The 11514-nt window shown below is 42.5% G+C and overlaps 2 non-coding genes across 2 annotated transcripts; both read right to left on the bottom strand.

Annotated features, from left to right (window-relative positions):
- Positions 1-4474: 4474 nt before the first annotated feature.
- Positions 4475-4547, bottom strand: TRNAV-CAC (transfer RNA valine (anticodon CAC)). Its single transcript has one exon. It is a non-coding gene; the product is annotated as a tRNA-Val (tRNA).
- A 5103-nt stretch (positions 4548-9650) lies between these two features.
- On the bottom strand, positions 9651-9723 carry TRNAV-CAC (transfer RNA valine (anticodon CAC)). The gene has a single exon. It is a non-coding gene; the product is annotated as a tRNA-Val (tRNA).
- Positions 9724-11514: the final 1791 nt, after the last annotated feature.

Below are 11514 nucleotides of genomic sequence, written 5' to 3'. Positions count from 1 at the left end.
GTAGCAAAACAAGGGGAGTTACAATATTTACAGGTTTTGGGCTTCACGCCCTGACTTCAGCGATCAGCTCAGTTTTACCACAAACACAAGTTTTAACAGAGGGGCAGAAAACCCCATTCATCCCTAGGAGCCCCTGGCTCCGAATTACACAGAAAAGCCTCCACGAGGCATATGACACTCCATTTTCAAAAGAGCGATCCGCTCTTAAAATTTAAGCCTCTCAAAGGCCACACCAAACTCTACCTTCAAGCTGTCCTTTAAGGACGTATTCACAGGGGTAAAATACCCAACCTACAGAGGTCTATTACATGAAAAGAAGGTTGATTACATGACCTCTAAAATAACAATTTGAGAGGAGGCGATCTTGCACTCCTAATACACTTTGTTTTTTTTTTTAAAACCTAATCTGGCTCTGGGCCGCTAACGCAAGGGCTAATCCCATACTACAGAGGTGACTTAGAGAAGAACACTTTACATTACATAAACGAAGAATAGTTTGAGAAAATAAGTTCACCTCAAAACAAATATGAGTGGGAGCTCGAGAGGGTTAGCACTCTCTATCCCAATATGTAGCCTTACAAGAAAAAGATGAAAAGAGTAATTACATTTTAGGAAAAGGTTACATGATGGAAATGCTTCGAACCCGCCGCGAGTGTTAAACTGCCGACCTAGCGAGAAAAGAAGTTATTAATAGGCCATTACCTGATGTAGAACGGCTGAAGAAGAAAGAGGCGCTTCCCGCCTCCTGCTATGTACTTAATACACTGAAAGATGGAACAGAAGTGGCCCGGAGACCCCAAAATCAGCAGTTTATAACCTCTCGCGGAAGATTCTAGGCGTTAGGGGAAATAAAACACCCTCCCTCAAAGTTTTTATTGGCTAGGGAAAAGAAACCCCTACATAGAGGAAAAAGAAACACATTATTGGTGGAAAATTAATTAAAGAAATTCGGGATTGGCTAGATCCAAAATAAGGGGAAAAAGAGGGGTATACAGCCAACTTAAACCATGACAGAAAGAAATTTAACAAAGAACAAACTCTTGAAATAAAAATTTCTCCAACAAAATAGTTCTTTGATTTCGCACTAGGTCGCACTATTGTTGATCTTCAGTAGTGTCCTCTAGAAGAGAAAGTTCACACTTCTTACTTCAAGCGAAACAAAAACACATCAAAAGTGACACAGTTCAAAAACTCAAAATTTTCCACGTGGTGACATCTTCTGAGAAAGTAGAGAATTAATAGAATAGATAAAGTTCAACCTTCCTCCAGAAGAGGAGTTTCAACTGGCGCAACTTTTAAATAAACAGAGTAGAGGTGTACCGCCCGGTACAGTAACTATCGTCTTAGTTATATTCAATCCCGTGCCACAACCGCACTATGGCATACTGCATCATCATACGTGATCTTATATATATAGCAAAGGTAATTGCTTTGTTACTGTACAATACACTTTCGTAATTCCATTATATCACTTGCATTTAGGTAACTTAATATATTCTCAAAAAATAACTTTCCAGCTTTCACAAAAATACGTATACTTGTTTGATTAAAAATCGTCACTGTAAAGGTTACTTGCATATAACACTGGCTTAATATAATAAACACCGACCCGCGCGGTTAGCAACTTCAAGGCAGAATGAGCTTCCCATATCCAAAAAACTGCTGCGTTCACCAAACTTCCGGTATTAGTAATATCATCGGGGATTTCACTGATGTGATGACGCCATGGCTCAGCCGCTTGCTCGGCAAAGCGCTGAATCAATAGAAATATTTTAATTACATAATTAGTTCAGAATGAAGTACTGTAACTGTCTACAGGTAGATTTTTAACGTCTAACTTGCTTCTATTTCATACAAAAAAACATGGAGTATGGCTTTATAACAGATTGCCTAATAAAATCAAGAGTAGTACAGCACTGTAAATCTCGAAGTTGGTAGGACTGGCTTCATTTGTTCTGTATATTCCTATCATTCCGCAACTTCGCTTCCAGGGCTGTGATTGGTCTCTTTTGAATCGGCCGCTCACAAACACTCTCGTAAATTCCCCGACTGAATCATACGGAGTACCCCAGACGTTCGCTCTTGCTATGAAAGATACGAAGTTATTTCTCAAGCCACGCGCTGCCGAGATACTGCATTACGCAACTTCTATATTGCACCATGACTCCTTCTTGTATTAAATGCACAATATTACACCATATTATCTAATTACTATTTGGGGCATATATGATATGGCACAGTACCATCCCGGCATTTGCCTGGAGGAGAAGTGGGAAACAACGGAAAACCACTTGCAGGATGGATGAGGTGGGAATCCAACCCACCTCTACTCAGTTGACTTCCCGAGGCTGAGTAGACACCGTTCCAGCCTTCGTACCACTTTTCAAATTTCGAGCTGAGCCGGGAATCGAACCCGGGCCTCGGAGGTTAGCAGCTAATCACACTAACCGCTACACCACAGAGGCGGACCAGATCCATCTCTAAGGATTGCGTTTAAGGTTTGTTGTAGAGGAAGACATCTTCTCCTTCTTTATATGTGTAGCCTCCAGGGTCAGTTTTTCCCTCGATTTCGGCGAGGGATTCCACCTCTACCGCCTCAAGTGCAGTGTCCTGGAGCTTCAGACCCTGGGACGGTGATACAACTGTGGAGGATGACCAGTACGTCACCCAGGCAGCCTCACCTGCATTGCTAAACAGGGGCCTCACGGGGGATGGGAAGATTGGAAGGGATAGGAAAAGAAAAAGCAGTGGCCTTGATTAGGTACCATCCCGGCATTCCCCTAGAGGAGAAGTGAGAAAGCACAGAAAACCACTTCGAGGATGGCTGAGGTGGTATTCGAACTCCCTCTACTCAGTTGACCTTCCGAGGCTGAGTGGATTCCATTCCAATACTTGTCCACATTTCAAATGTCGTAGCAGAGCGGGGAATCAACCCCGGGCCTCGAGGGGTGGCAGGTAATCACACTAAGCACTTCACCACAGAGGCATACAATGAAAAACCTTTATTTATTTATTTATTTATTTATTTATTTATTTATTTATTTATTTATTTATTTATTTATTTATTATCCTTTTACCCTGCAGGGTTGCTCTTTTCTTTTCCTCGGACTCTGCCATGAACCTCACCTCTACCAACTCGTAGGCAGTATCCTGGAGCGTGAGACTTTGGATCGAAGATTCATCTGGAGGGGAGGGCCAGTACGACGTCTAGGCGGCCGCATGTGCAATGCTAAACAGGTGCCTTGTGCGGGGATAGGAAATTTCAAGGGAGAGGGAAGGAAGTAGCAGTGGCCTTAAGTGAAGTACCATCCCGGCATTCGCCTGGAGGAGAAGTGAGAATTCATAGAGAACCACTTCGAGGACGCTGTGGTGGGAATCGAACTCCCTCTACTCAGTTAACATAATGGGGCTTAGTGGACCCTTTTCCACTCTCTATAACACTTTTCAAATTTCGTGTCAGAGCCGTTTGTTTTTTGCTGGTGTGATTATTGTTTTAAGACGAAGTACATCAGCCTCGTAATGTTAGATTTAGTGGAGCGTAAAATAACTCCTGCGGGACTTAATCACGAACATCAGCGTCTCCGAAAATCATAAAAGTAGTTAGTGGGGCGCAAAGCCAATAACACTATTTTTAAACCATGAACAGCATGTATCATTATTTGTTCATGGTAACGTCAGGAATGCTGTAATGACATGATTACATTCTGTGGTTTATGAGCATTTGTTTACCAAAAACCAGGAAAAAATATACCCCAAACCCTAACATATGGAAGTAACGTAATACATAGTGACTACACAAATGTCCGCCTCTGTGGTGTAGTGGTTAGCGTGATTAGCTGCCACCCCCGGAGGTCCGGGTTCGATTCCCGGCTCTGCCACGAAAAAGTGGTACGAGGGCTGGAACGGGGTCCACTCAGCCTCGGGAGGTCAACTGAGTAGAGGTGGGTTCGATTCCCACCTCAGCCATCCTGGAAGTGGTTTTCCGTGGTTTCCCACTTCTCCTCCAGGCGAATGCCGGGATGGTACCTAACTTAAGGCCACGGCCGCTTCCTTCCCTCTTCCTTGCCTATCCCTTCCAATCTTCCCATCCCTCCACAAGGCCCCTGTTCAGCATAGCAGGTGAGGCCGCCTGGGCGAGGTACTGGTCATACTCCTCAGTTGTATCCCCGACCAAGAGTCTGAAGCTCCAGGACACTGCCCTTGAGGCGGTAGAGGTGGGATCCCTCGCTAAGTCCGAGTGAAAAACCGAACCTGGAGGGTAAACAGATGATGATGATGATGATGACTACACAAATAACTAAAAAACATAATTTTACCGTCTATTAGTTAGCAAGGTTGTCTGTAAATACGCTTCCACCGAGATGAACCAGAGAAGAAACGTATTGGGAATAGGAGCGCTCTCCTATTACAAATTCATCATTCATATCGAGAATTGAAACAAGCATTTCTTCATGAGGAAGTTGAAAACATTTTGTGTTTCCGCCCGGGATCGAACCGGGGACCTGGCGCGTGTGAGGCGCACGTGATAACCACTACACTACGGAAACGTACGGGATGTGCTTCCTAGTAAAAGAAACTTGTCTCTCGCAAGCCCGGCTGGCTGCCTCCCAAGTTCTTCATCTTGCTTGTGTGAAACCGGGTTCTCATCCATCACCGCCTCACACTCGACTTATACTAAAATGAATGAAACTGTTTAAGATTACGCTTCTGACTACAGCACAGGAAAACAGGCCCGACCTCTAAGGATTGCATTTAAGAATTTCCTTAGGGAAATACACTGTATTATAATAAATACTAATAAGATGAATGTTCGCATCTGTGGTGTAGCGGTTGGCATGATTAGCTGCCACCCCCACAGGCCAGGGTCCGATTCCCGGCTCTACCACGAAATTTGGAAAGTGGTACGAGGGCTGGAACGGAGTTCACGCAGCCTCGGGAGGTCAGTTGATCAGAGAGGGTTCAAATCCCGTGGTTTCCCACTTCTCCTGCAGGAAAATGCAGTGATAGTACCAAATTTAAGGCCAGGGCCGCTTCCTCCCCTTCTCCTTATCTCTCCCTTCCAATCTTCATATCCTCCCCACAAGAACCTTGTTTAGCATAGCAGGTGAGGCTACCTGGGTGAGGCACTGTTCCTCCTTCCCACTTGTATCCCTTCCCAATATATCATGCTCCTGTATACTACCGTAAAGGCGGCAGAGGTGGGATCCCTCGCTTAGTTCGAGGGAAAACATAACCCTTAGCGTAAACGGATTGAGAAGAAAAAAGAAACCCTACAAACAACTAAAGAAACTATAACTTATACTGTATATGAATGATGATTTTCTATACGCCGCATCGACACAGATACGTCTTATGGCGGCGATAGGATAGGAAAGAGCTAGGAGATGGAATGAAGAGTGAGTAGAATTAATTAAAGTACTGCCTAATCATTTGCTTAATTTGAAAATTGGGAAACCAGAAGAAGCCATCTTCAGGACTGCCGGCTGTGGCATTCCAACCCACTATCTCCCGAATGCAAGCTCACAGTTGTGCGACCCTAACAGCACGGTCAACGTGCTCGGTAGTGTTGATGTTGAACAATGTCACGTTAAATTTGTAATACCGTACAATGATTAATGATGGCTAGGGTTTTTCTAATGTTACATTTCATCATTATTAAAGAATTACACTTTCACTTACTGAATAAAAAGTGCTCAAAAATTTTCTTTAAATGATATAATACCATAAGCAGCATATTGAATTAATTATTTATGCTAATATCCGGAATGCCCTAATGACATAAATGCATTCAGTGCATTTGATGAATTGTTTAAGTTATATACTAAAAAAAGGAAAAATATATTCCAAGACCCTAAAACATGGAAGTATGTAACACATAGTGCTTTTACAAGTAATAATAATTGTTAACGTGTTTTGGTGGATCAGCAGAGGTGAAAGAAGGCGCGGGCTGGAATGGGTCTAACTACAAGTCCGAAAGATGAATTAGAAATTTAAATAAAGGTTATATTTTCAATAGACTACAAGATTTAACATATGTTTACATAGAATTTGAAAACTTAACATGTCAATCAGGTACAAGACCAGAAAAGCAAGGATTTAGGGACAAATTAATGATCTGGGGTTCAAGCCCCACCTTTTACAATCTCTGAGCTCTCAGCTCACAACCACAAAATACCGAAGGGCAGAAACCCCCTAATTACATGGAGCACTTGCTCCGGCCTAGTAATATCAAGCCTCCTAGAGGCACCTTTCAAAATACCAGAAAGAGCTGACCGCTCTCAATCTTTCAAGCCTATCAAAGGCAACAACCATCATTACTATCAACTGCCCTCAAGGCACACCTATCCAGAAACAGGGGTATCTAGTACCCAATCTACTGGGCCTTCGTGAAAAAGGAACATATTAATTAAATGGCCCCCAAAAAATCAATATGAAGGGAGGCGTGTACTTGCACTCCTACATGAAAGCTTGTTAAAACCTAAGTGGCGTTAAGCCGACACACAGGGGCTATTCCCATACTATAGAGGTGACTCGTATAAGAAAAATTTTAACACATTAATGAAGAGAAGAAAATCGGTTATGAAAACGTAGTCACCTCAAATTCAAATTGAAGGGGAGCTCGAGAGGATAAAGCACACTCTATCCACGATTTACAGTTAAAGTAATAGGAAAATGTTTATATAAGCCGGCACTAAGTTACATTTTTAAACAGAGAGGATACTTTGAAAAGCTTTCGAACCTTCCCCGGGGGTTAAACTGCTGAGAAAAAAGGAATAAGGATGTTAAAAGTCCATTACCTTCGCTGAAGAGCTGCTGCTCGAAGGAAGAGGCGCAACCCGCCCCCTGCTATACTTCCATACACTACGCTAGATGTTGTTGAAGTGGCGGAGAGCCCGAAAAATCAGCAGTTTTTATACCCTAGTGGAAGATTCGAGACCTTTCATTAATAATTAAGACACACCCACAGACGTTTATTGGTTGTCTAAAAGTTACAGATCCAAAATTGAGGAAGGAGGACACGATTGGTCCAAAATTAATTAAAGAAATTCGGGATTGGCTAAGTTCAAAACTGGCGGAAAGAAAGATTTATATTGCCAACCTACAAATGAAAGAAGGAAATTTAGTTACCGGTATAGGAAAACTTATGAGTATAAAATATCTTCAAGAAAAGTTCCATCACTTCGTACCAGGGTGCATGATAATAGTTTTTGGTAGAGTCATCTGTGAGAGAATGTCCACACTTCTTGATAATTAGTAAACAAAAACAATTCGAAATTAACACAGTGACATCTTCAGATTCAGTTTTAAAATTCAGAGTTTCAGCTGTAGAGGCGTACTTTAAGGCGGAATATTCAAATGTGCGGCGTATAGGTGTACCAACCGGTACAATAATAATAATAAACACTCCTTAACTTCCTCCCTTTATTAGTTAGCAAGCTTGTCTGTAACTATACTTCCACCCAGATGCACCAGAGACGAAACATGTTGCGAATATGAGGGCTCACCTCTTTCAAATTCACCATTTATCTCGAGAATTGAAACAAGCAGGTTTCCACAAGAAAGCCAAAAATTACTTTGTTTCCGCCCAGGATCGAACCTGGGACCTTTCGCGTCTAAGGCGTACATGATAACTACTACACTACGGAAACCTATGTTAGCACTTTTACAGTAAATGGCGGAACTTGGTGTCTCTCAAGCCTGAATGCCTTCCTAGTTCTTCATCTAGGTTGCGTGATACCACGTGCTCAGCGATAACCTGAGAGCTGCGTTCCACTTACACTTAAATGAAAGCGATTCTTAAAGCTTACATAGCGAGTAGAGAACAGGAAAGACAGTTCCGTCTCTTCTTCTCGTTCTTCTTCTAAATCTGTTTACACTCCAGGGTTGGTTTTTCCCTCGGACTCAGAGAGGGATCCCACCTCTTTCGCCTCAAGGACAATGTCCTGGAGCGTGATACTTTGGGTCGAAGGTTCAACCGGAGGGGAGGGCCAGTACGTCGTCCAGGCGGCCTCATGTGCTGTGCTGAACAGGCGCCTTGTGCGGGAATAGGAAGATTTCAAGGGAGAGGGAAGGAACTAGCAGTGGCCTTAAATGAAGTACAATCCCGGCAAAAGCCTGGAGGAGAAGTGAGAAATCATAGAGTACCACTTCGAGGACGGCTGTGGTGGGAATCGAACTCCCTCTACTCAGTTAACATAACGAGGCTGAGTGGGCCGCTTTCCACTCTTTATAACACTTTTCAAATTTCGTGTCAGAGCCGTTTGTTCTTTGGTGGTGTGATTATTGTTTTGAGACGAAGTAAGACCGGACGACAATCCTCTATTAACACTTATCAAAGGGGGAAAACGGAAGTGATCTGGCACTTCGGAAAAGGAAGACATCGGCCAAAGAAAGACAAGGATCACGAAGAGGGTGAAAGTGAAAGACACCCTAGGCTTCGCAAACTAACCTAACACCGTTGGGTTTGGAAAATAATAAAAGAGTTGAGCAGGGATGTCGGATAGTCTAAAGGAAAGTGACATAAATGGCATAAGCAAGTGGAAGAAATGGCAGGACTCAACCAAGTGTCCCATGACCGCCAATGCACTCTCCCTAGTTTCGAACGCCACTTATGACAATAAAGTGATACCATCTGTTTTATTCTACCGCCCCCACCCACTTGGGAGGTAGAACCGGGAATCGAACGCTAAACTCCGGGTGTGCCAGCTACTGATAGATTTTTTTATGTTGCTCAATTACGTCAGCCTCTTCCTGGTAGACAGTCGGGAAGGAATTATTTTGCGTGCCTATCGACACTTAAAGAAAATAATTATATATTTGAGATACTCTGTATGGAACGAATGCGCCACAAACAAAATTCTTTATGATAGAAGCTTCCAAATACCTTTTAGGGAGAGTAGTCCAGTTTCTCCTTCTGAAGCCACAGGGAACATCCAATAATAGTGATGACATTGAAAAATTTCACGTTATTGTGTTAATACCATATAATGATAAATTATGATTATGATGTTTAAATATGTTATATTACACAACTATTAAGGAATTTTACTTTCATTTCCTGAATAAATGAGTTGTCAGAAATTTCTTTTAAATATTGGAAAGCCGCGCTGAGTGGCTCAGAATGTTGAGGTGCTCGCCTTCAGACCCCATCTTGGCATGTTCGATCCTGGCTCAAAAACATCAGCCTCGCAATGTTAGATTTAGTGGAGCGTAAAAGAACTCCTGCGGGACTTAATCACGCACATCAGCGTCTCCAAAAGTCACAAAAGTAGTTAGTGGGACGCAAAGCCAATAACACTATTTTCTTAATGTTGGAAAACCATGAACACCATGTATAATTATTTGTTCATGGTAACGTCGGGAATGCTGCAATGACATGATTACATTCTGTGTTTTATGAGCATTTGTTTACCAAAAACCAGGAAAAAATATACCCCAGACCCTAACATATGGAAGTAACGAAACACATAGTGAATACACAAATAACTAAAATACATAATTTTTCCGTCCATTAGTTATGTAAATAAGCCTACACCGAGATGTACCAGAGAAAACTTATTGGGAATAGGAGCGGTCTCCTATTTCAAATTCATCATTCATATTGAGAATTGAAACAAACATTTTTTCATAAGGAAGTTAAAAACATATTGTGTTTCCGCCCGGGATCGAACCGGGGACCTTGCGCGTGTGAGGCGCACGTGATAACCACTACACTACGGAAACGAAAGGGTTATGCTTGCCAGTAAAATAAACTTGTCTCTCGCAAGCCCGACTGGCTGCCTCCCAAGTTCTTCATCTTTCTTGCGTGAAACCGGGTTCTCATCCATCACCGCCTCACATTCGACTTATACTAAAATGAATGAAACTGTTTAAGATTACGCTTCTGACTACAGCACAGGAAAACAGGCCCGACCTCTAAGGATTGTACTTAAGAATTTCCTTAGAGAAATACGCTGTGTTATAATAAAGATACTAAAAAGATGAATGTTCGCATCTGTGGTGTAGTGGTTGGCATGATTAGCTGCCACCCCCAGACGCCCGGGTCCCATTCCCGGCTCTGCCACGAAATTTGAAAAGTGGTACGAGGGCTGGAACGGAGTTCACGCAGCCTCGGGACGTCAGTTGATCAGAGAGGGTTCAATTCCCGTGGTTTCCGACTTCTCCTCCAGGAAAATGCCGTGATAGTACCAAATTTAAGGCCAGGGGCGCTTCCTTCCCTCCTCCTTATCTATCCCTTCCAATCTTCACATCCCCCGTCCGACTCGTTGGCTGAACGGTCAGCGTAATGGCCTTCGATGCAGAGGGTCCCGGGTACGATTCCCGGCCGGGTCGGGGATTTTAACCTTAATTGGTTAATTCCAATGGCACGTGGGCTGGGTGTATGTGTTGTCTTCATCATCATTTCATCCTCATCACGACGCGCAGGTCACCTACGGGTGTCAAATAGAAAGACCTACACCTGGCAAGCTGAACACGTCCTGGGATATCCCGGCACTAAAAGCCATACGATATTTCATTTTTTCACATCCGCTCACAAGGACCTTATTCAGCATAGCAGGTGAGACTGCCTGGGTGAGGCACTGCTCCTCCTTCCCACTTGTATCCCTTTCCAATATCTGTATACTGCCGTAAACCAGTAGAGGTGGGATCCCTCGCTTAGTCCGAGGGAAAACCTAACTCTTAGCGTAAACGGATTGAGAAGAAAAAGAAACCCTACAGACAACTAAAGGAACTATAACTTATATATGTTCATTTTGAAATATAAGAAATGAATCGCCACAAAAAGATTACTTTTAGTAGAAACTTCCAAATACATTTTAGAGAGAGAATTCTGTTGCTGTTTCTGAAACAACTGGGAAAACGTAATAATAGTGATGATGTATTTCTATACTTCGCATCGCCACTTATACGTCTCATGGCAGCGATAGGATAGGAAAGAGCTAGGAGATTGAATGAAGAGTGCGTGAATTTAATTAAAGTACTGCCCCATCATTTGCCTAATTTGAAAATGGGAAACAACAGGAAGCCATCTTCAAGACTGCCGGCAGTGAGATTCGAAACCAGTATCTCCCGAATGCAAGCTCACAGCGGCTCGACCCTAACAGCATGGTCAACGTGCTCGGTAGTGTTCATGTTAAACAATGTCACGTTAAATTTATAATACCGTGCAATGATTAATCATGGCTAGGGTTTTCCTAATGTTACATTTCATCATTATTAAAGAATTACACTTTCACTTATTGAATAAAGAGTGCTCAAAATTTTTCTTTAAATGATATAATACCATGAGCAGCATATTGAATATCATTATTTATGCTAATATCCGGAATGCTGTAATGGTATAAGTGCATTCAATGCATTTGATAAATTGCTTAAGCTATCTACTAAAAAAAGGAAAAATATATTCCAGACCCTAAAACATGGAAGTATGTAACACATAGTGCTTTTACAAATAATAATAATAAAAACTCCTTAATTTCCTCCCTTTATTAGTTAGCAAGCTTGTCTCTAACT

Source organism: Anabrus simplex, chromosome 7 (assembly GCF_040414725.1).
Source record: "Anabrus simplex isolate iqAnaSimp1 chromosome 7, ASM4041472v1, whole genome shotgun sequence".
NCBI classification, from domain to species: Eukaryota; Metazoa; Arthropoda; class Insecta; order Orthoptera; family Tettigoniidae; genus Anabrus; species Anabrus simplex.
The sequence above is the reverse complement of the archived record's forward strand: the minus strand, read 5'-3'. Positions and strand labels throughout refer to the sequence as shown.